The sequence below is a fragment of the Salvelinus namaycush genome, chromosome 28 (genome assembly GCF_016432855.1).
Source record: "Salvelinus namaycush isolate Seneca chromosome 28, SaNama_1.0, whole genome shotgun sequence".
Taxonomy (NCBI): Eukaryota; Metazoa; Chordata; class Actinopteri; order Salmoniformes; family Salmonidae; genus Salvelinus; species Salvelinus namaycush.
This window is the reverse complement of record NC_052334.1, coordinates 24,649,272-24,674,832: the sequence shown is the minus strand read 5'-3', so window position 1 is coordinate 24,674,832 and position 25,561 is coordinate 24,649,272. Positions and strand designations below refer to the sequence as shown.

General features: G+C 44.0%; 1 pseudogene; it reads left to right on the top strand.

Moving 5' to 3' along the window:
• Nucleotides 1–1,451: 1,451 nt before the first annotated feature.
• On the top strand, nt 1,452–24,674 carry LOC120023284 (annotated as a pseudogene).
• The last annotated feature ends 887 nt before the right edge of the window (nt 24,675–25,561 follow it).

Genomic DNA, 25,561 nt, shown 5'->3' with positions numbered 1-25,561 from the left:
TGCCCTGTGTAGGGTGCTGTCTTTCAGATGGTATGTTAAATGGGTGTCCTGACTCTCTGAGGTCATTAAAGATCCCATGGCATTTGTCGTAGGGGTGTTAAACCTGGTGTCCTGGCTAAATTTCCTATCTGACCATCACGGTCGCCTAATAATCCCCAGTTTACAATTGGCTCATTCATCCCCCTCCTCTCCCCTGTAATTATTCCCCAGGTCGTTGCTGTAAATGAGAATGTGTTCTCAGTCAACTTACCTGGCAAAATAATGGATAAAAATAATAATTCCTGTTTCAGTGAGTAGGCCAAAGTAAGCTGAATGAAACCTATGATAGTAAGCTTGTTGGTGTTCATTTTAAGCTTGTTAGCTAGTGAGCTATCATGTTTGCGAGTCGCAGAACCACTGAATTCTAAGGTTCACTGAATTCTAACCACTGAATTTTAAGTTTAGCACAGTCTTTTAGCACGTGTTGCTGTTGTGGACGAATTAACCTTGTCACGTGTCTATTTGACATTCGCTTCAACAGGTAAACCCTGTTAGAACCCGTAGCATTCGGGTAGCCACCCAATGCGTCCTCTATGTCAGCTAGGAACGTCTCACTATCATTTGGCTAACCTGGAAAGGTTTCAAAGGTTGGGAAATGTTTAACGAGTTGGTCAAGGTTGTTCCGCACCAAGCGGGTGGAGATGGTTGGCTTCATTCTGTGGGAAATTGGGTCCGAAAGGCCAAGAGGAGAAGCCAAGCTATGGCTTTGTTGGCGAAGAGGCGCCATATCACTCAGTGCTGAATGGCCAAGAGGTGAAGACTGAGGGACACATGAGGGAGGCAAAGTCTGAACCTTCTATCGTTTTCACTCCTTTGAGTACCGGGCTCCGGTTGCTTGGTTGGTTGTCACACTGTAGCGAGTGACCATTCTGGAATTCCTCCAGATGGTACCTAAGGGTGATATTCTTCTGCATTGCAGAGTCCACTTGAGCGCTTAGAGTCCTGATTCTGGAGACATGAGTGTCGCACTTGCTCCGTTCGGTCTCATACTTATCTGTCATGGTTTGCAGTTAGAGGTCTTGAGTACGGAACAAGAGATTCAGTGATGAGATTTCTTTCGCCTGCTTAATGCCTTGTGTTCTCGGGTTACATTGTAACAAAATGCTTAATGTCCTGTGAACTTCTTGCAACATACATTGCACCTTGAAAATCTAAATCCTGAAAATCATGTTTGTCCACATATGCTTAGTTTCAACTCACTTCCTTCCCCATTGTAAAATTAATTTGAAAACACATGTGGATGGATGTCTACTGCCCTAACGTTAAACTAATGAATAACTAGCTATGACGTACAGAACAGGGTAACAGGGTAACAGGATCAAAGAGCATAATATTATGTTTGTTGAGGGTACAAAACGACCAAATCATGCTTCAGTACTGGTTAACTGTCCAATCTGTCACAGTTGACCTAAATGAATGTGTTCACCATCGCCATTTGTCAGTCTTGCATATTAATTCCAGAGTACAAGATCAGCTGAATTAGGATCTTTCATCCACACACCTTTACAAAGATAAATCAAGATTTTTGTTGATGTAAACAACCCAAACTGTCCAGGTATTTTTCTAGTGTGACACACCACTGAAACATTTATATCTGCTTATCTTTTCAATTCCAGTTGTTCTTCTTTTGATTTCTGTATAATTAATTTCCTGAAATGGGAAAGAATTAAGCATTGTTTTTGGGGCAAGGACAAATGTTAACTGTTAAGCACTTTGGATAAAATGTCTGATGAAGGGTATGTCTACGCCAGGATCATCCACTAGATTCAGCCGCAGGATGATTTTATTCTTGAGCGGATGGTGAGGGGGCCGGAACATAATTACAAAGAATTTGTAGACTGCAAATTGACCGCAAGAAGCCCAAAAGGATATAATATTTGACTAAAACATTTCTAACCCTCCTTACATTTGTATGCGATGTTTTCTATTTTCTAAGAAAACTTGAGGGGCCAAATAAATCACCTGCGGACCACCAGTTGGGGAGCCCTGCTCTAGGCTGACCAGCCCTTCTCATTTCATTCAGCATCCACTGATGTTGATGGTACTTGGAGTAAACAGTAAACACTACATCATAATTCATGTGACCATAGTTTCTAGGTATAGGGCCTACTATATAATTACACCATTCCAAAGGCTCAGTTTGGAAGTCTAAAGTTTTGTCTTTATGCAATCTTTCCATCTAGCCAGTGGCTGGTGGTCCACAGTGGCTGGTAGTCCACAGTAGCTGGCGGTCCACTTTTAGTCAGCCGTCTCATTCCAGTGGCTTGACTCAGGATTCATGCCTCTCAGCTGCCCTGCCTCATCTCTCCCATTAAAATGCATTAGCAGTCACGTGCCAGCATACCACGCAGCCTGCATCCTTCTCCCACTTTAGGAACTCATTTATTGGGAAAGGCACTCATTGGTAACTAATTTGCCATTGAAGACCCGGGGTCTGTCCCTGGTTTATTACATTAGCATATTCTGGTGGGCTGTTGTCCTATGATGAGTTATATAAGTTATTTCACAATACATGAATGATTAGTCATTTTCTAACACAGCCTACTTTTCAAATCAAGGTGATTCTCAAGTTTGCCACTAGGGTTGAGTATAACACAAGGCATGATAAACTGAGAATGGTAAATCTGATAATGCCCCCTGAAAATACTTTTGATTACTTACACATTTTATTTATTTATTTGCGTTATTGCAAAAATGCTCTTGAAGTAGTCTTTCTGTTTGACTTGCCTAATTAACAAGAAAGTAGACTCTACTAGGGCCTGGACAATAACAGAATGGGACGATACCAGTATTGCCATATTTTCTTCCTATGGCAAAAATGAAAACACGAAGTAGTCTTCATGCTTTGGTCCTTTTAAAAACCTGCTGTATGTAAAATATTTTGTGCTATAGCTTGGAAAATAAATAAATGTGACTCTGGGTGACATGATTTTTTGTTTCCAACATTAGGGCTGTTTTCCTAAAGAAGTTACATCTACTTCGTGTTTTGTTTCCAACATTAGGGCTGTTTTCCTAAAGAAGTTACATCTACTTCGTGTTTTGTTTCCAACATTAGGGCTGATTTCCTAAAGAAGTTACATCTACTTCGTGTTTTGTTTCCAACATTAGGGGTGATTTCCTAAAGAAGTTACATCTACTTTGTGTTTTGTTTCCAACATTAGGGCTGATTTCCTAAAGAAGTTACATCTACTTTGTGTTTTGTTTCCAACATTAGGGCTGTTTTCCTAAAGAAGTTACATCTACTTCGTGTTTTGTTTCCTTGCCACGATACTAACGAATATCGCGATACTGGTATCTTCCCGGCCCTAGACTCTACCATATTGCTACACTCTCGAACCCAAGGTCCCTAGGCTATGTCAGAGTCCTCTCTTTACAAAATAAACATCAGACTCAGATCTATATAGGCTGTTGTTGAGCTCACGCTACCTGAACTCTGACTGATTTGTTGCTCCGTACTCTAATGGTAACATCACCTTCTCAACTCTGTTTCTCTGTCTCGCATACAGTGCTGTCCCCAGAGCCTAATTCGTTTGTGAAGGCCCTGCGAAAGCTTCTCATCCTCCATGATGAGGAGTATGCTCTGCAGTCCCGTATGTACGAATACTACAGCACGAGTAGCCCACAGAAGAACACCCTGGTCCTGCCGTAAGTCACCCATGCACTCCACCTCTCTCCTGGCTCCACCTCTCCCTTCACCTCATTCCTCTCCAGGGCTCCTCTGCAGCCTTCTATCCCTATTTCTGTTTAGTCTTTTTACTTTGCCTTCGCTGTTATTAATATATTGGCTAGTTAAATGTTGAGATGTTTTACTTTATTTTACAATCTTCGTACAGTGTACAATCATTCAAACTGTGAAAAGAGTACTGTTTGACCTCCATATAACAGCTCATCACTGTAGATTTAGACTATTGTAGCCTTGTGCTATTTGACTGACAAACTTCAGATGGAGAGCTTGGAGTTTGATACAGATAATAAAAGACTAACATACTAGGCTAATAGTAGTTATATCTGCTCTTATAGAAATATATGAACCTCTACCTACCGCTACTACCGATACATAAATGTTTACGCCCTTACCATTTCTTTACACAGGAGACTATTGTATTGTTGTGACTTTATTTTCATTCATCTGATGACTGATATTTATCTAATCAACTAAATATATTTAATTGTTACCTGATTAAATGAATCATGTAACAATTAACTCATTAGGATTTGGGGCACCATGAGAGCGGTTGTTTAAAAGAGTTACCATCTCCTGAATTAAACTCTAAAGGTCTTTACCTATCACATCCATAAAACAGTCAACGTATTAATCATAATCTTGTATCATATCATCATTATGAACAGTTGTAACCTCCTGCATCTGCAAAAAATCCAGCCTTACTTATGATTCAGTAGTACACATTGGTTTAATTATTTATTTACTAGCTAACTAAATGATAACACAGGATAAACATACAGACTTAATACATTAGAAACAGGTCCCTAGCAGACTGACACAATAGAGATGGAGAGAGAGAAAGAAAGAGACACTTATCGTTGGTATATTTTAGAAACTACTCTCACAGTAATCATATACTTTGCACACGAACCGCCGCCCATTTGGAGTAAGAAATCGCTGTGTATCGCTGTCGGAACTAGGCCTTCTTAAAAAGGGTGTTAGGCCTTTCCGCGGCACGCTTGTAAGGCTCTGATTGTCCAAAAGGGGTCCCCACTCGTCTCTTCTACTGTTGTTCTCTGCCGTCGTTCGGTATCCGGTGACTTGTCGTGTAGTCCTGAACAGAACTACAGTTTATTCTACTTTCCATTCACTCCTGAAGCTGCCTCTTTGAAGATAGGCTAGCCAGCCGTGTCGATGGTTCCCATTGGGTGATGAGAGTAGTGTACTAAGGTGATTTGAGAAGAGTAGTAGAATGGTCCCACTTAAATTCACCTTTCTAGATATTTTACTTAGGACAGCTAATCAGCCGTACCAGTGATTTTCCGGGAGGTGACGTTATTGTCTCTACCTCGTGTTGAGATTTCAGAGTTCAAACCACTTTGGACGTGAGCTGCAGCTACACGCCTCTCTGGTCTGATATGTTAATTCTTAACCCACCATTTTATGCAGTTCATTCAAAAGGGGCAGTTCGAGACGCTGACACGCTCTCTGACTTCACTCAAGGTGCGGTGACGACTCAGTTGTACAAAGTTATAGAAACAATTTCCTGTTATAGTTTCTAAGATCACATCCCTCTCTTAACAAAAATGCTTTCATCATTTTTCATATTTCATACACAACGTCAAGGATGGAGACATTGTACATGTAGTGTATATACTTTTCTAGTTACAGTATTTCCTTTATAACCTTTTAGAATGTGTTAGAGTTTCGGTGGGAAATGTCTGTGAAACAAAGGCACATTCCTGTGTGAATTTGGAGAGGAAGATAGCTGAAAGTTCTTACCCCTGATTTACAACAGGGTGTGAACTGTTGCTTAATTTGACTCTCAAATTCAAAGACAAGACATTGCCAGATTTCAAGGCTTTTTCAATCTACAAGGCTTTTTAAAAGGTTCCTTGAAAAAACACATTGTAGTGTACAGCATATCATGTCAGGATAAAGGTTGAGATCCTCCCCCAAAATCAGTTCAGTATGGCTCCTCCATAGCAGTAGACCTACAGGCTATAATATCACACGTTTCTATTCCCTACATGCCTGGGAACATGTCACTCTAAAACTCTCTGTGTTGTTTTGACAGGATGCTGACACACCACGCTGATGAACTATCAAAAGGGTCCCATAGTACTGGTAGCATACTGTATGCCTGCGCTACACTACGCTACGCTATGCTGTGTGTCTGAGAGTGGTTTGATTCCTCTGTATTCGTCCCGCCTGGTGTCAAAACGTGCCTGGCAGGAACAGTTTGCTGCTCAGTCGTGTCTGTGTTTGAATCTATCAGGGAGTGATCCTACGAGCACACACCTGCAAGGAGTTGTGAAGCAGCATATCTGTAGTGGTTTTCACGGCTGCCTGACCTTATGCCCTTATTCCATCTCTTCAGATCATTTGTTTTCGCTCCCGCTAGAGAGAGAGGTAATCTCATTGGTTCATTTCTAGCTAAAAACAGTGCAGCACAGTCGAGTTATCACAATGTTTCTGTAATACTCCAAGCATCCCCAGGAGCTTTCTGCTGTCGGGGAGCGAATAGGCCTGCGAGGGGTTGCTGGTGTCACGCTTGCAGGGAGTGAGGCTAATCTGTGTTAAGCGTGTTTCATCCTTGTAGTCTGGGTCTGTGTGTTCAGGAACAGCGAGAGGGCCCTCTGCTGAATGGGGTCCTGGCAGGTCGGGTCCGAGGGGTGCCCACTATCGCCCCTCCAGATGGAGGCTGAGCCCAGACCAAGGAACCTTGGGTCAAATCCCTCCCAGCAGCCTCCTCTCCTCTCTTGGCCTGCAGTGTTGGGGCCATTGGGGGCGCCCCTGTCTGCCTGCACGCTAATCCATACAGATACACATGCAGGGCTCAGCCCCTCAACCTCAAACCCACTCAGAGCAGCTCTGGACCACAGATAAAGGCTGACAGGATGGGGCTGGGTTATAGGGGACTGATAAGAGGACTACACAAGCACAGTATTTTTCAAGCTAGTCTGAGCGAGACTGTTTGTGTGTGCGCATGTGCATGTGTGTGGAGGGGCTGCTGGCACTGTGCCTGCTTGGATCATGGTAGTGTCTGTTTGGAGAACTGCAATGTGTCACCTCCCTAGCCCTCTGTTCCTCACCCCCTGATCACTTCAACAGTCTCACAGGGGATTCATAGGACATCACCTTCCGTCCCTAAAAATAATTTTATCAGTCTCATTAAGTTCAGTAGTTGATTCAATCATCCTCTTTCCTCCTTGCTTCTGTGAGGTTCTTTTTCATTATTACCATCATTATGTTCCTTTGTGTGGCAGCACAGTTTGATTAACACAAACTAGCTGTCACTAAACATTGCTAATAAATGTCCCTAATGCCTGAATTATTTAGTTTGCACTTTGCAGTGAGCATGTGCAGTGGACTTGAAATAAAATTGGCAAGCTGATGTCATTATATCCTAACATTACTTGAATTTTGAAATGTGTGTAGTAGGAAATTGGTTTATTGATTTATTGAAAAGCTGCGAGTGAAAAGTGGTAGTGAAATTCTCTGTGGGAAGCCTTTACCTCAAACTCCTGTTTGCTCCTCTCCCTTCCCAATACTCTGCTCCTCATCAGCAGGCTAGGCCACGGGGCAGCAACCTACCCTCGGTATGCTAATACCTGTTTCCCTGCCACACCGTTGGCTACACCAGGAGATAAATTAATACTTGGTGATTTTAATATTGTTTTCAGCGGCACTATCGCTTTAAGATGATCAACAACATATGTTTGAGGATTGTGTGTGGAGCCAGGGCTAATTAGGGTGGTGTCTTTAGGCCCCTGGTTAGGTGCTGAGGGGTGAGCTTGCTATTCCCCTGCTGTTCTATTGAACCCCCAACTAGGGGATGATGTGCACCCCCCATCCGTGTTTCTAGCTGTCTTATGGTAATGTGGGGGGTGGCCGTGTCCCGTCCCGTGTCTTAAAAAGGGAGATTAAATTGAAAATCTTTTCACAGCTGCTTAGCAGAGGCACACTATCTTATTAGGGTGCTAGGACAACATGGTTAGAGGAGTCATTAATATGCATGGGAGGCCAGGAGCAACTAACCCTATAATTAGAACATGGGGTCTCGCTAAGACATGAACCCATCACTTTTTTAAAGCGACGCAGAGATCTAACTAGTCATCCCCCCTCCACACATCTAACAACCACCCCTCAGAACATCCTCAAATGAGTAACTCCCCATACAGTGTCATACTGAGCAGAAGAAACAGCAAAGCTTCCCAGGGCGTCTCCCCCTTCCCCTCTAAAATGAGCTAATCCATGCCCCCTCCATCACACGTCCATAATTCACACCTCACGCTTTGGAACTGGTTTGGGACCCCTGCTGCTGAAACAGAAGGCCCAACCAAATAGACTTTGTCTCGCTTCATAAAGTAGACTAGGCTTGTCTCACTCTTTTCCTTTCTTTAACCTCGGCCTGTTCCTCTCTCATGTAAACAGAACCAAGTCGCACTGCCTTTGTAAAGTAAACAAAACATCCAAGACAAAGACCCCCTAAAGTGATTTCCTTTTTTAAAAATGTGATCGCCTCATTTGCTTAACCTTGATTGTTTATGTGTCTCTGTGTAAACAGTCAGCTCGGTTGTAAATGCACTGTGTTTCTTTCGGGGTGTTTTCTGTGATTTGTTTATTATTGGATGATTGTGACTCAAAGTAAACGTGTGCCTTTTCACAGGCTGTCAAAACTGAATAAGAGGATAGTGTACACTTTTTTAGAGTACAGCCCTTTGCTGGACTCTTGCAATATGACCATAGATGACTGGTCTACAATTGGGAAGGACATTGAGGTACTTGGTGTTGTCATTTCTCACTCTAACACTAACCATAACCCTGACTTTAACCATATGCATAAGCAGATGCATTATGATACAACATAATGTATTACAATAATACAACAGTCTCAAATCATTCCCTGAAGTAAAAGTCAGTTATCACAATTTTTTATGTAACCATGCTGTTTGTGGTACTGTACTGGTGCTTTTGTAATAAATACAGTAGTCATTTCAAAAAGCTTGTGGCAAGATGTAGACTACACATTTTGACCTTGGAACTTCAAGTCTGATCCTGTACTCTCTATTGCCTCTTGGTTCCAGAAACACTATGAGAAGTATGACGGTTTTGTCATCCTCCACGGCACGGACACCATGGCCTACACAGCATCTGCTCTGTCCTTCATGTGTGAGCACCTGGGGAAGCCTGCCATCCTCACCGGCTCCCAGGTACACCTGCCATCCTCACCGGCTCCCAGGTACACCTGCCATCCTCACCGGCTCCCAGGTACACCTGCCATCCTCACCGGCTCCCAGGTACACCTGCCATCCTTATGGCTGAACTTCCTGATGAAGATAAGATAACAGAAGCGTGATATGTTGTTTATATGACCTCTTGCAGGTGCCGATCTATGAGTTGAGGAACGATGGAAGAAACAACCTCTTGGAGTCACTGCTGATCGCCGGTCAGTTTTCGATTCCTGAGGTGAATAGTGGAGGGAGGCTTCTTGGTAGCTCAGTTGCCTACAAGTCACCTGTACCTGTTTTTGAATAATTTATTTTATTTTAACCTTTATTTAACTAGGAAAGTCAATTAAGAACAAAGTGCCTTAGACCGCTGCGCCACACAATCATCAAGTGTTGATGAATGAAATCTTCAATTCCCAGTTGCTATTATTTATATCAGACTAATTCCCCGTTGCATGTCTTTTGTACTGAAATTATTTTTCATCTTGCTGAAGTGTGTCTGTCTAGCTTTTTAAGCTGCTGTGGATTGGAGCTTTTGTGATATAACTTAATGCGAATTTCAACATAAATCAAATCCACTGAGATAGTAGAGGCTATGTTGTACCTGATTGATAAAGCTGTGAGGATGAACTATGTTGTCAGACAATAGGCACCAAAAGCCTTAAACCTCTTGTTTAACAAGACTGTTCAGTAAAGCATGAGAATGTGCGAGTGTCGCAATACAGGACCTAACCTGAAACTGCCAGATGAGACTTCAGAGTTGTGTCAAAGGGTGTTTGTCTTTAAGAGTCGCGGAATAACAAACGTACACACTCTCTGGGGCCTTTAACGAATGATGTATCTAGAGAATGTGCTGCTATCAATAAAGATGGATTGATACATTTTAAATGAAGGTATGAGGAAAATGTAGTTGTAATTGTGTTTAATCAATGGCTCTGTCACATGCTCTGTTAAATCAATAGCACAAAATAGCCAAGCGCTAATTTACCTTAGCATTGTGTCTGTTGAAGGGAATATATACAGTGGCAAGAAAAAGTATGTGAACCCTTTGGAATTACCTGGATTTCTGCATAAATTGGTCATAAAATTTGATCTGATCTTCATCTAAGTCACAACAATAGACAAACACAGTCTGCTTAAACTAATAACACACAAACAATTATACGTTTTCATGTCTTTATTGAACACACCGTGTAAACATTCACAGTGCAGGGTGGGAAAAGTATGTGAACCCTTGGATTTAATAACTGGTTGACCCTCCTTTGGCAGCAATAAACTCAACCAAATGTTTTCTGTAGTTGCGGATCAGACCTGCACAACTGTCAGGAGGAATTTTGGACCATTCATCTTTACAAAACTGTTTCAGTTCAGCAATATTCTTAGGATGTCTGGGGTGAACTGCTCTCTTGAGGTCATGCCACAGCATTTTAAATCGGGTTGAGGTCAGGACTCTGACTGGGCCACTCCAGAAGGCGTATTTTCTTCTGTTGAAGCCATTCTGTTGTTGATTTACTTCTGTGTTTTGGGTCGTTGTCCTATTGCATCACCCAACTTCTGTTGAGCTTCAATTGGCAGACAGAGAGCCTTACATTCTCCTGAAAAATGTCTTGATTAACTTGGGAATACATTTTTCCGTCGATGACAGCAAGCTGTCCAGGCCCTGAGGCAGCAAAGCAGCCCCAAACCATGATGTTCCCTCCACCATACTTCCCCCATACTGTTGGTGTGCTGTGCCTTTTTTCTCCACACATAGTGTTGTGTGTTCCTTCCAAACAACTCAACTGTAGTTTAATCTGTCCACAGAATATTTTGCCAGAAGCGCTGTGGAACATCCAGGTGCTCTTTAGCGAACTTCAGACTTCAACTTCAACTTCAACTTTTTTGGACAGCAGTGTCTTCTTCCATGGTGTCCTCCCATGAACATCATTCTTATTTAATGTTTTACATGTCGTAGACTCTTCAACAGAGATGTTAGCATGTTCCAGAGATTTCTGTAAGTCTTTAGCTGACACTCTAGGATTCTTCTTTTAACCTCATTGAGCATTCTGCACTGTGCTCTTGCAGTCATCTTTGCAAGACGGCCACTCCCAGGGGGAATAGCAACAATGCTCAACTTTCTGCATTTATAGACAATTTGTCTTACTGTGGACTAATGAACATCAATGCCTTTAGGGATACTTTTGTAACCCTTTCCAGCTTTATGCAAATCAACAATTCTTAATCGTAGGTCTTCTGAGATCTCTTTTGTTCGAGGCATGGTTCACATCAGGCAATGCTTCTTGTGAATAGCAAACTCAAATTTTGTGAGTTTTTTTTTTATAGGGCAGGGCAGCTCTAACCAACATCTCCAATCTTGTCTCATTGATTGGACTCCAGGTTAGCTGACTACTGACTCCAATTAGCTTTTGGAAAAGTCATTAGCCTAGGGGTTCACATACTTTTTCCAACCTACACTGTGAATGTTTAAATGATGTATTCAATAATTTGTGTGTTATTAGTTGAAGCACACTGTGTTTGTCTATTGCTGTGACTAAGATCAGATCAAATTTTATGACTAATTTATGCATAAATTCACATACTTTTTCTTGCCACTGTATATATACTACACCCATAGTATTATCTCTTCTGAGGTTTCATTCGTTCCCCATCTGTTTCTCTCTAGGTGTGTGTGTATTTCAATCACAAGCTGTACCGAGGGAACCGTGTGACCAAGGTGGACTCTGGGAGTTTCAATGCTTTCAAGTCTCCTAACCTGCCTCCTCTGGTCAGATCTGAAGTAATCAAGGGGTATCATACTGGCTCTGTCCTGTTATGTGCTCATAGTGTATCTATATCAAGTCAAATCTTTGACGTGGCCGATAGATGGATGTTTTCACTGAACTCTCTCCCTCTCCCCTGCAGTTAACTGGGACACGATATTGAGGGCGAACACAACCGTACGGTTCAAAGTGAGCACTCAGATGAACCGTAACGTGGGTCTACATTCCTGCAGTCAGCATGACAATTGCACTCTCCCTCAACTTGAGACATCTGTGACTTTGTGTTGTGTGACAAAACTGCACATTTTAGAGTGGCCTTTTAATGACCCCAGCACAAGGTGCATCTGTGTAATGGCCATGCTGTTTAATCAGCTTCTTGATAAGCCACACCTGTCAGGTGGATGGATTATCTTAACAAAGGAGAACAGGGATGTAAACAAATTTGTTCCAGAAATTTGAGAGAAATAAGCTTTTTGTGCATATGGAAAATGTTTGGGATCTTTTATTTCAGCTCATGAAACATGGGACCAACACTTTACATGTTGGGTTTATATTCTTGTTCAGTATAGTAATATCCGGTTGTAGAAAGACTAAATCAGCCCATTTGGAGCCACCTTCATCTAAAAGTCTTCATTGCAGCTATGTTGTGGTGTATCCTCTCATGAAGGCCCTACTTTGTTTTCTGACAAGCCACCATCATGTGGGTGTTCCAAGTGGTCTGCATACAGCCAGGATCTGCTCTGGGGTTGCCAGCAGCACTTAGCCCAGTGAAAAATGAGACAGGGTTATGGGGCATGTCCAATTACCCACTAAAGACGAGGGTAGTGGCACCGACATTTAAACACTTAGATACACCTCCCTATTTACAGACTGAGGGGAGGATGACTTTACTGTCTCAATCTGGTCCCTCTGCCATGTTGCTTTTTCATCTGTTTTAATCACTTGCTTCTTTTTTGACTATGCATCAGGCTCTCCTCTGCCTTCCACGGTCTCTGCCATCATGGGGGTTATTTAGGAATCTGTGTTGCACACATTTTTGGCTAGCTAGAGGCTTGATCCAAAATCCAATGGAAGATTTGGGGCTATGCCCAGCTCTTGCTATATTTCCCTGCCTGCACAAGTTAGGTCTAAGGTTCAAGGGTTGCCAGGTGAAATGACGCTGTCTCTTAGCACCTTGATGTTAATGGTTCCCCATGCCTGGCCAATTGAGCCGTCTCCTCTCCAGATGCCAGGGCTGGTGTGGTAAAGAGCTTTCCTAGAGCCAGTGAATCACCCTGAGACTGAGAGACAGCCTGGGTGGCATGGGCACCAGATGGGCTGGGGGAGGGGGGGGGGGGCTGGTAAAGTCTGGGCCTATTGTTAAACCCTATCCTAGCTTGCTCTGTACACTTCTCTCCCTCTCTTTTCCTACCAGCCAGACTAAAATGGCCTATCTTCTCGCTCTCTCTTTCTCTACAGGTGAAGTCCTTCCTGCAGGTGCCCATGGAGGGCGTCGTCCTGGAGACGTATGGTAGTGGTAACGCCCCTGACAACCAAGCTGACCTGCTGAAGGAGTTCCGGAATACCACAGAGAGGGGCGTGATCATTGTTAACTGCACCCAGTGTCTGAGGGGTTCTGTTACCACATCATACGCCACCAGAATGGTAGACCAGAAGACCATGTATGTTTAATGGGAGAGTATGATGTGGATGGATGTGTGTTCTTAACATGTCTTCCTGGTCTCCTCAGGTCCTGAGTGATGCAGGGCTGGTGGCAGCCAGTGACATGACTTCTGAGGCTGCACTCTGCAAGCTGTCCTACGTGCTGGCCAGGAAGGAGCTAAACATAGAGGCCAAGAGGACATTAGGATTCATAGTCTAAACGCACAGTCCTTCAATCCCTACACAATGTTGGCCCCTTGTAGAGAGAATTCTGAAGCCCAACCCTAGTGGCATGTCTGAGTCCTATGTATGAAACAAATATCACATTAGAGTGTAAAGAGAAGTAGATATCAGAGTTGATTCACATGGAGATAAAAGGATCATAGAAGTGACAAGCTGATGACATCTTTGATCATGCTTGACTGTGTCTGTGTGTTGTGCTGTCTGTGTTGCCCTGACTGTGTCTGTGTGTTGTGCTGTCTGTGTTGCCCTTTCTGTTTGTTGTGCTGTCTGTGTTGCCCTGACTGTGTCTGTGTGTTGTGCTGTCTGTGTTGCTCTGACTGTGTCTGTGTGTTGTGCTGTCTGTGTTGCCCTTTCTGTTTGTTGTGCTGTCGGTGTTTTCCTGTCTGTGTGTTGTGCTGTCTGTGTTTCCCTGTCTGTGTGTTGTGCTGTCTGTGTTGCTCTGACTGTGTCTGTGTGTTGTGCTGTCTGTGTTGTGCTGTCTGTGTTGCTCTGACTGTGTCTGCGTGTTGTGCTGTCTGTGTTGCCCTTTCTGTTTGTTTCCCTGTCTGTGTTTCCCTGTCTGTATGTTGTGCTGTCTATGTTTCCCTGTCTGTGTGTTGTGCTGTCTGTGTTTCCCTGTCTGTATGTTGTGCTGTCTGTGTTTCCCTGTCTGTATGTTGTGCTGTCTATGTTTCCCTGTCTGTGTGTTGTGCTGTCTGTGTTGCCCTGACTGTGTCTGTGTGTTGTGCTGTCTGTGTTGCCCTTTCTGTTTGTTGTGCTGTCTGTGTTGCCCTGACTGTGTCTGTGTGTTGTGCTGTCTGTGTTGCTCTGACTGTGTCTGTGTGTTGTGCTGTCTGTGTTGCCCTTTCTGTTTGTTGTGCTGTCTGTGTTTTCCTGTCTGTGTGTTGTGCTGTCTGTGTTTCCCTGTCTGTGTGTTGTGCTGTCTGTGTTGCTCTGACTGTGTCTGTGTGTTGTGCTGTCTGTGTTGTGCTGTCTGTGTTGCTCTGACTGTGTCTGCGTGTTGTGCTGTCTGTGTTGCCCTTTCTGTTTGTTTCCCTGTCTGTGTTTCCCTGTCTGTATGTTGTGCTGTCTATGTTTCCCTGTCTGTGTGTTGTGCTGTCTGTGTTTCCCTGTCTGTATGTTGTGCTGTCTGTGTTTCCCTGTCTGTATGTTGTGCTGTCTATGTTTCCCTGTCTGTGTGTTGTGCTGTCTATGTTTCCCTGTCTGTGTGTTGTGCTGTCTGTGTTGCCCTGACTGTGTCTGTGTTGTGCTGTCTGTGTTGCCCTGACTGTGTCTGTGTTGTGCTGTCTGTGTGTTATGTGTCCAGATGCTGAGTCAGAACCTGCGGGGGGAGATGATCGGTAACCTGCAGGGGGCCAAGCTCACTCTGAGTGACAGTCGCTTCATTCAGATCATCGCCAAGTCCCTGAGCATCAATAGTAAGAAGGTGAGGCCACATCACACTGTCACCACCACTGAGACTGCAGGGTTACCTTCCACCTAACAGGTTTTTATCAGGCTCTGGCTTATCTGAGAGGACAGAGCTCCCATTGAAGTACAAAAAACTACTTTCTCCAGTCGCTGCACTGCCCAGCGCTAAGGGGAACAATGTCACAATGTCACAACACATTTTGAAAAAAATATGTTGAATCCAACTTTATAGTGTATTTTTTTATATCACTCATAACACATTACATAAAACATTAATTTCCTGATGATTGTCAGCCTTTGTATTGGCATGATGTTTCTCTACTGATGTTTCCAGGAGCTTCAAGCCATAAGGGATGCCTTGACCCCCACCTTAGCTTGTGCTGCTTCTAAGATTGGAGACGTGGGGGCCTTAGATGCCTTAAAGGAGATGGTGAGGAACAGTTATTTAAATACAACCCGTCATAATGTCTGTTAGTAAAAATAATCACTGCAACAACCTCATATTTTATAAGGAGGGGAGAGTAGAAAACATGCATGTTCTAACTAACTACATGTTTACTCTCAGTAGGACAGAGTTCAGTCCATATGTTGTTAGTGTTCTAGGACACGCATGTTCCCAGACTGATAACACAGACAATGCACTGTCAAATGTGTGTCATTTTATTACTCCCTTAGTCCCACGGTCCATCTGGTTGAACCTGTCAGTGCAGTGCATACCAAAGATTGAGTTTCATGAGATAACCGACTGGAACCTCAGTAGTCATATTGTGTTAGATGTAAAGATTGATTTTGATATGGTCTCCTTTGCAGTTAACTTTTGACATGAGGATGATTGCCTAGTGTTTCCTGTCAATTTCATTTGAAATAACCCACTTATTTTGGTCTTTGGGAGCTTATTTTATTGGGGTTATATTTCAGTATGAGTAGAGGAATGGGTTGGCTACTCTTTTAAAAATGTCTATCAATTCAAGATGGAACTGACCGTGTCCGAAATCTGTCTTCCCTACTACTTACTAAAACGACATGCTGTGTACTAATCGTACTGCATACTATTTAGCAATACTGTTTAGTGAAAACGAATGCAGTAAGCAACAAATATCAACACACTAGGCTCATTCATACTTAGAATGCGTCATCTAATGCGCAATTACGTTGATTCCCGCCATTCGTTCCTTTTTTATAATCACTTATATGATTATCAGCTGCTTGCTGTCAAACACACGTGGGTCTGGAAAGATGATTATCTTCCTCAATAGTGTGCAGCAAATTCTACTAGCCGAAATGACGAAATTAGTATGACCTGGCATTTAAGCATTCTCAAATGTGAAATTTCACATACCATCAAACGTTCTATTTTTGCATACCCAAAAGGCCTACTATTTAGAACACAATTACAGCTATTCGGACACAGCCACTGTCACCATTCAGAAAGGTATGCTCCAGGTACATGTGTAGCACAACATACACTACATGGGTTTGATACCTCAATACACTGTTTTATATACACCGTGGTATCATCACAACGTAATCTACAGTATGTGATGCGTTTCTTGTCATCAGGGCAGTAACCTGAGTCTGGGGGCTATGATGGACGCACCCCTCTGCACATCGCTACCAGTGAGGGCCACCTCAAAGGGGTGCAGTATCTACTGGACCAGGGAGCCACCGTCCATGCCAAAGATTGCAATGGGGACACACCCCTGCGCAACGCTGTGCATTTCAGGTAGGAATGAGCTAACGTGGGCCAAGACAATAGCTTTACATTTATTGGGGGGGGGGGGGGCATTGAGGAATAGAGGGATGGCATTGGGAGGTTGGGGGAATGGAGTGTGATATGTCCTTAACAGCTTTGCCTCTACAATAGATGTTCACCCATCCCTTATGATTCAAGCCCCCAGTAGCCAATTCTAACTGATTTCTTCTATTTGCCCAGGGAGTGGTGTGTGCATCACACAGTAATGATATCATTCACACAGAATTAAGTGGGACATTTGAAATCCCCTGTTGGCCATTAACAACCTCCTTATATTTCCATGGCAGTCTTTAGAGCGAATGGTGTACAAGCAGCAGGCAGTTAGACGGCAGCTCATTACAGTGTCTGAGGCAGGGAGTCTGGGCCTGCTAAATGACTATCATATCCAGGAGGGAATGACTGCTACTGGGGCTCTCAGATGGGGGTTGAAACCAGAGGAAGAGTCCTAATGGAGTTTAAAGGCCACCACAATAATTAGCTGCCAATTGGGCTAATTGTAATCTTCTAATACCTCCAGTATTCATTTTTACCCCAAATTGTTATTATTTTCATGTTTTTTTTAATCATTCATTGACATTGTTGTGTGCTCATATCATTTCTTTGGGGAATGTAAGACATTCAAGGCTGCAGTGTTTAGTATCATGCTGTGGGTGCCTCAAGGAGAAATGTGTGTGTGTGTGTGTGTGAACGAGCATTGAGAGAGGTGGATGTAAACCGTTGGCAGGGCAGGCACAGACAAGCCCATGTTGTCTTGGTACTGAAGGGCTGAGGGTTGCAGAGTGGGATCTTCAACCTGGTAGCATAAGTAACCTCCGACGCTTGGTTGGGGAAATAGCCATATCCCATTCTGTCTCTCTTACACTGTCAAAATCTCTGTTTTGTTACAGGTCTTTGTGATAATGCAATATGTTCCATTTTGTAAGAGTTACTTGAAATAAATATCAATTTTATTTCAGACAGATTTTTTTTCGTTTTTAGGCTTTATGCCATTTCCTCCTAAGTTTAAACCACATTTCAAAAGCCAACTATTGTTCCTTCCCGATGACCATATAAGGATGGAAACACAGTACAGCGAAGGGTAGCGTCCTGAACCAGTCTTACCTGCCTGTCCACAGCTTCATGGATGACAGAAACGGTCCCTTGTCTCTAGCAAAAGGACTGAAATACATTAGCCTTGGCTTGCCACTGTTTCTATGGCTTGCCACTGTCTCTATGGCCAAAACCTATCTCAAAGTAGAGCTAGACGTGCATGACCAACACATACCGTAGTGTGTGCATTTAACCTCTTAAATATTTGATGGATGTTCTTAGTTTAAATTCTATGAAAGTCCCTGGTTCTGGCCATGGAGCTGTGCCTTTTGTCTCCACCACTGTGTAGTGCATCCTTGGAGCTGCTGAGACGTTCTGCTCAGGCCCCATGTGTGGGTGGTTAACTGTGGGGGTGTTCGGAACTTGTCCCTACTTGTTTAGCACCCAGTCACAGTGCCACAACTTGTCACTGTCAACAGAGACTATGAGAACTTGCTAGAAAAATGACTAATGCACATTGCAGTCATAGCTCAAACAATGATGGATCACTAGTGTTCCACCTAATGGTCTCAGTTTCACTGATCTCTGACTCGCACTGTGAGCTTGATTCTGCTTTGCACGTGTCATCTTTTCCTTGATTGTAGTACACTGTATATAGCATCTGTACTTAAACTGTTTCTCATATCTCTGTGTCTGTCTGTCCATCTCTCTGTCCATCCAGACACAAAGAGGTGGTGAAGTTGCTGAGAGAGACAGGAGCCCGTTTCTCCAGCGATGAGCTGAAGGATGCAGGCGCAGAGCTGTACAGGTGAGACACACACACACACACACACACACACACACACACACACACACACACACACACACACACACACACACACACACACACAGAACTTTCTCACACACACACAGAACTTTCTCACACATGCATTGCCCGAAGACCCATCCTACATAGTTTGTGCAGGTACGACCAGTTGTCCAAGTTGTCTTACATAAAAACTTGAAATGCTCCCTGACAGCATAGCTCTGGACCACTGCAGCATCCAAACGTCATCACCACAGAACCCTGAACTGCTCTGCCTGGCTGGTGTCCTCACTTTTAGAAAAAAGAGTGGGAGAGATTTTGTCTTTCACTGGAAGCGAACAAGCATACTCATAGTCCTTTTCATAATCGATCAGTGTGATTATACAATAAACCCTGATGTTATTATTACTGTAGATATCTGGTTGTTTTAGTCCCTTTATCATGAAACCACTTGAATAGGAACCCTCCAAGTGAATTCACTGGTGGTGTTTGATGTGTTAAAGTCTGGCATCCAATGCTGACATCGAGGGCCTGGAAATGTGGCACCTGGCCGGGGGAGACCTGAACATACGAGGCTACGACGGGAAGACGCCCATGGATGTGGTGAGTTCGGGACTGGGAGCCTCTCTCCCATTTACAAACATGGGTAGTAAAGGATGGGTACGGTTAAGGTCCCACATAAAATGCTACAGTATTTAATTTGCATATACCCTGCCCATTCCCCTCCCCCATATTCCAATTTGTGCCACCCATAAGTGAGAAACTTATATGCCAAGTTTAGACCATATATTGTGTTCCCTGCAAATATTTTTTATCACATGTGCTGAATACAACTGGTGTAGACTTTACTGTGAAATGTTTGCTTACGAGCCCTTCCCAATAATGCAGAGTTAAAATGAAGTCTTAACACAAGGAATAAAATAAAATATTCAAGAATGGAGCCCTTGCTGTCTCTGCCTGGCCGGTTCCCCTCTCTCCACTGGGATTCTCTGCCGATAACCCTATTACAGGGGCTGAGTCACTGACTTACTGGTGCTCTTTCATGCCGTCCCTAGGAGGGGTGCGTCACTTGAGTGGGTTGAGTTACTGACGTGATCTTCCTGTCTGGGTTGGCGCCCCCCCTTGGTTTGTGCTGTGGTGGAGATCTTTGTGGGCTATACTCGGCCTTGTCTCAGGATTGTAAGTTGGTGGTTGAAGATATCCCTCTAGTGGTGCGGGGGCTGTGCTTTGGCAAAGTGGGTGGGGTTATATCCTTCTTGTTTGGCCCTGTCCGGGGGTATCATCGGATGGGGCCACAGTGTCTCCTGACCCCTCCTGTCTCAGCCTCCAGTATTTATGCTGCAGTAGTTTATGTGTCGGGGGGCTAGGGTCAGTTGGTTATATCTGGAGTACTTCTCCTGTCTTATCCAGTGTCCTGTGTGAATTTAAGTATGCTTTCTCTAATTCTCTCCTTCTCTCTTTCTTTCTCTCTCTCGGAGGACCTGAGCCCTAGGACCATGCGTCAGGACGACCGGGCATGATGACTCCTTGCTGTCCCCAGTCCACCTGGCCTTGCTGCTGTTCCAGTTTCAACTGTTCTGCCTGCGGTTATGGAACCCTGACCTGTCCACCGGGCGTGCTACCTGTCCCAGACCTGCTGTTTTCAACTCTTAATGATCGGCTATGAAAAGCCAACTGACATTTATTCCTGATTATTATTTGACCATGCTGGTCATTTATGAACATTTTGAACATCTTGGCCATGTTCTGTTATAATCTCCACCCGGCACAGCCAGAAGAGGACTGGCCACCCCTCATAGCCTGGTTCCTCTCTAGGTTTCTTCCTAGGTTTTGGCCTTTCTAGGGAGTTTTTCCCAGCCACCGTGCTTCTACACCTGCATTGCTTGCTGTTTGGGGTTTTAGGCTGGGTTTCTGTACAGCACTTCGAGATACTTCGAGATGTACGAAGGGCTATATAAAATAAACTTGATTTGATTTGATATGCAGGGTGTACGAGATCAATGTGCAGGGGTACGAGGTATTTCAGGTAGATATGTACATGAATTCAAGGTGAAGTGACTAGGCATCAGGACAGAGTACATGTTGACTCCAATGCATTCGCACAGTTGTCAAGTTGGCTGGATGTCCTTTGGTTGGTGGACCATTCTTGATACACACAGGAAACTACTGAGTGTGAAAAACCCAGCAGCGTTCCAGTTCTTGACACACTCAAACCGGTGCGCCAGGCACCTACTACCATACCCCGTTCAAAGGCACTTAAATCTTATGTCTTGCCTATTCACCCTCTGAATGGCACACATACACAATCCATGTCTCAAGGCTTAAAAATCCTTCTTTAACCGGTCTCCCCCCCTTCTACACTGATTGAAGTGGATTTAACAGGTGATGATAAGGGATCAATAAGGGATCATAGCTTTCACCTGGATTCACCTGGTCAGCCTGTCATTGAAAGAGTGATCCTAATGTTTTGTACACTCAGTACAAAACAATGAGTGTGTGTGTAGGGTCAGTGCAAGATAGACAGTACAGATAGTTCGGGCTTCGGGTGTTGGACAGTAGCAGAGTGAACAGTCTATGGCTTCAGCATTTTTTCGGGCCTTTCTCTGACACTGCCTGATATAGAGGTCCTGGATGGCAGGGAGCTTGGCCCTGAGTGATGTACTGGGCTGTCCGCACCACCCTCTGTAGCGCTTTACGGTGAAGGGTGGTCCATTTGCCAATCCAAGCGGTGATGCAGCCAGTCAAGATGCTCTCGATGGTGCAGCTGTATGACTTTTTGAGGATCCGAGGACCCATGCCAAATCTTTTCAGCCTCCTGAGTGAGAAAAGGCGCTGCCGTGCCCTCTTCACGACTATGCGGGTGTGTGTGGACCATGTTAAGTCCTTAGTGATGTGGAAGCCAAGGAACTTGAAGCTCTCAACCCTCTCCACAACAGCCCTGTCGATGTGGATGGTGATGTGCTCTCCCCTCTTTCTCTTATAGTCCACGATTGGTCTTACTGACGTTGAAGGAGAGGTTGTTGTCATGGCACCACACAACCAAGTCTCTGACCTCCTCCCTGTTGGCTGTCTCATCGCCGTCGGTGATCAGGCCTACCACCGTCATGTTGTCAGCAAACTTGATGATGGTGTTGGAGTCATGCGTAGCCACGCACTAATCATACACCCCTGAGGGGCCACCGTGTTGAGGGTCAGCATGGCGGAGGTGTATTTGCCTACCCTCACCACCTGGTGCAGGCCAGTCAGGAAGTCCAGGATCCAGTTACAGAGGGAGGGGTTCAGTCAATCAAATCAATCAAATGTATTTATAAAGCCCTTTTTACATCAGCAGATGTCACAAAGTGCTGTACAGAAACCCAGCCTAAAACCCCAAACAGCAAGCAATGCAGGTGTAGAAGCACTGTGGCTGGGAAAAACTCCCTAGAAAGTCCAGAACCTAGGAAGAAACCTAGAGAGGAACCAGGCTCTGAGGGGTGGCCAGTCCTCTTCTGGCTGTGCCGGGTGAAGATTATAACAGTACATGGCCAAGATGTTCAAACGTTCATAGATGACCAGCAGGGTCAAATAATAATAATCACAGTGGTTGTAGAGGGTGCAACAGGTCAGCACCTCAGGAGTAAATTTCAGTTGGCTTTCATGACCGAGCATTTAGGGTTCGAGACGCAGGTACGGTAGAGTGAGAGAGTCGAAAACAGCACGTCTGGGACAGGTAGCACGTCCGGTGAACAGGTCAGGGTTCCATAGCCGCAGGCAAAACAGTTGAAACTGGAGCAGCAGTACGACCAGGTGGACTGGGGACAGCAAGGTGTCATCAGGCCAGGTAGTCCTGATGCAATGTTCCAGGGCTCAGGTCCTCCGGAGGGAGAGGGAGAGAGAGAGAATTAGAGGGAACATACTTAAATTCACACAGGACACCTTCTAAGACAGGAGAATTACACCAGATAAAAGACTGACACTAGCCCCCGACACAAACTATTGCAGCATAGATACTGGAGGCTGAGACAGGAGAGGTCGGGAGACACTGTGGCCCCGTCCGACGATGCCCCCAGACAGGGCCAACCAGGCAGTGTATAACCCCACCCCCACTCACAAGGCTGAGTATAGCCCACGAAGATCTCCCCCACGGCACAAACCCGAGGGGGCGCCAACCCGGACAGGAAGATCACATCAGTGACGTAAGCCAGAACAGTTATGTAACATGGATAGTAAAGGATGTGTACAGTAAAGGTAACCCACCCAGACTAGTTATGTAACATGGATAGTAAAGGATGTGTACAGTAAAGGTAACCCAGACTAGTTATGTAACATGGATAGTAAAGGATGTGTACAGTAAAGGTAACCCACCCAGACTAGTTATGTAACATGGATAGTAAAGGATGTGTACAGTAAAGGTAACCCACCCAGACTAGTTATGTAACATGGATAGTAAAGGATGTGTACAGTAAAGGTAACCCACCCAGACTAGTTATGTAACATGGATAGTAAAGGATGTGTACAGTAAAGGTAACCCACCCAGACTAGTTATGTAACATGGATAGTAAAGGATGTGTACAGTAAAGGTAACCCACCCAGACTAGTTATGTAACATGGATAGTAAAGGATGTGTACAGTAAAGGTAACCCAGACTAGTTATGTAACATGGATAGTAAAGGATGTGTACAGTAAAGGTAACCCAGACTAGTTATGTAACATGGATAGTAAAGGATGTGTACAGTAAAGGTAACCCAGACTAGTTATGTAACATGGATAGTAAAGGATGTGTACAGTAAAGGTAACCCACCCAGACTAGTTAAAACTACTGGTAGTTTTTCAGGGACTGGGAGACTATTCAGGATCAAGGCAAAGCTGAACGGATCAAAGTACAAAGAGATCCTTGATGAATACCTGCTCCAGAATGCTCAGGACCTCTGACTGGGGTGAAGGTTCACCTTCTAACAGGACAACGACCCTTAGCACACAGCCAAGACAACGCAGGAGTGGCATCAGGACAAGTTTCTGAATGTCCTTGAGTGGCCCAGCCAAAGACCGGACTTGAACACCATGAAACATCTCTGGAGAGACCTGAAAATAGCTTTGCAGCTACGCTCCCCATCTAACCTGACAGTGCTTAAGAGGATCTGCAGAGAAGAGTGAGAGAAACTCCCCAAATACAGGTGTGCCAAGCTTGTAGCGTCATACCCAAGAAGACTCAAGGCTGTAATTGCTGCCAAAGATACTTCAACAAAGTACTGAGTAAAGGGTCTGAATACTTATGTAAATGTGATATTTCAGTTGATTATTTTTTAATCAATTAGCAAGCATTTCAAACTGTTTTTGCTTTGTTGTTATGGGGTATTGTGTATAGATTAATGAGGAATAAGGCTGTAACCTAACAAAATGTGGATAACGTCAAGGGGTCTGAGCACTTTCCGATGGCTCTGTATATTAGATTCAATATGGGCTATATTTAAAGTAAAACCATGCAGGCTACATAATAGGGACGTAGTTTCATTAAACTTCATCATGTGTTTCAATGATATGTTTTTTGCTTACTTACAGCCTCTGTTTGATGAAAATGATGAGGTAAATGTTGTGATTTTGTGTTTTCCCCATGTTGATTATGAGCTAATTCTGAGGTAACACTGGAATAGCCACAGCTAGTGCTTTGGGTTCTCCTCTGCTTGGTGGTCATGCCTCACTCTGTGCTGTGACTCACCTGTGTCTGTCATTTCAATGTATGGTGATGTGTTGCATCGCTGTGTGATCTACATGAGTATCACTCGTAGCCTGGCTTGAACAGGTGTTTTTATAAAATGGCTGCCTGGGTGAGTTCGATTAGACTGTGACACAAAACCTTGCTGTGTGGTAGTCTGCCTGGCTTTTGTGAATGTCTCTCTGTGATGTCTGGTGTGATGACAGCCTGGTGCCTGCAAACATTTCCTGTGAGATGCAGTATGTGGATTAGTAGCAGAGATTGCAAAACCAGCATTCCTTTGACGTTATCGCCGCTGCTCTTTGTATTATAGCACTGCTCCAGATTCAACTTTGAACTCTTTCTCCTTCTGTGTTTCAGAATGAAGAGTACATCGAGTTCTCAGCCTGTCCAAAAGGACCCTGAAGACAAAGATCCTCAACACTTTTGCCTTTCTCTTTTATCTCTACATCCATCCCCATCACTCTCTCTCTGACTTTCCATTTCACTCTTACAACAGACAATTTTATATAGAGATTCATCCAAGCCATTTATAGTTTATATATTTTCGTCCATCCCAGGTACAGTTAGAGAACTGTACGCTGTAAAACTACTGGTAGAACAACAACATGTCAAGTAATATTGATACACTGTGCCTAGAACGGGCAGCACTATATCTATGTGTATGTTTTGTATGTACCACCGTATACTATGTTGTATGTGGAAGCAATTCACTCTGTTTGTATTATTAGAGTATTGTCAGTGTTCATTGGAAGCACAGAGTACAACGCTGTTGTCACGCCCTGACCTTAGAGAGCCTTTTTTATTCTCTATTTGGTTAGGTCAGGGTGTGATTTGGGTGGGCATTCTAGTTTTTCTATTTCTTTGTTGGCCGGGTATGGTTCCCAATCAGAGGCAGCTGTCTATCGTTGTCTCTGATTGGGGATCATACTTGGGCAGCCTTTTTCCCACCTTTAGTTTGTGGGATCTTGTTTTTGTGTAGCTGATTGTGAGCAGCACAGAACGTCACGTTTCGTTTTTCTTCAGTTTTGTTTGGTGATTTTCTTATTTATTAAACATGTGGAATTCTATGCACGCTGCGCCTTGGTACAATCATTTCGACGAGCGTGACAGCTGTACCTTATACTAAGCACATCGAAAGTGACATTTATTCTAAGCTGAAATCATTGTGAAACTTGCCTAGATGTTTATTGTCCCAATTATGTATCATTCATGCAGTCCAAATTGAAGGGGCAGAACGACAGATTTGTACCTTGTCAGCTCAGGGATTTGAACTTGCAACCTTTCGGTTA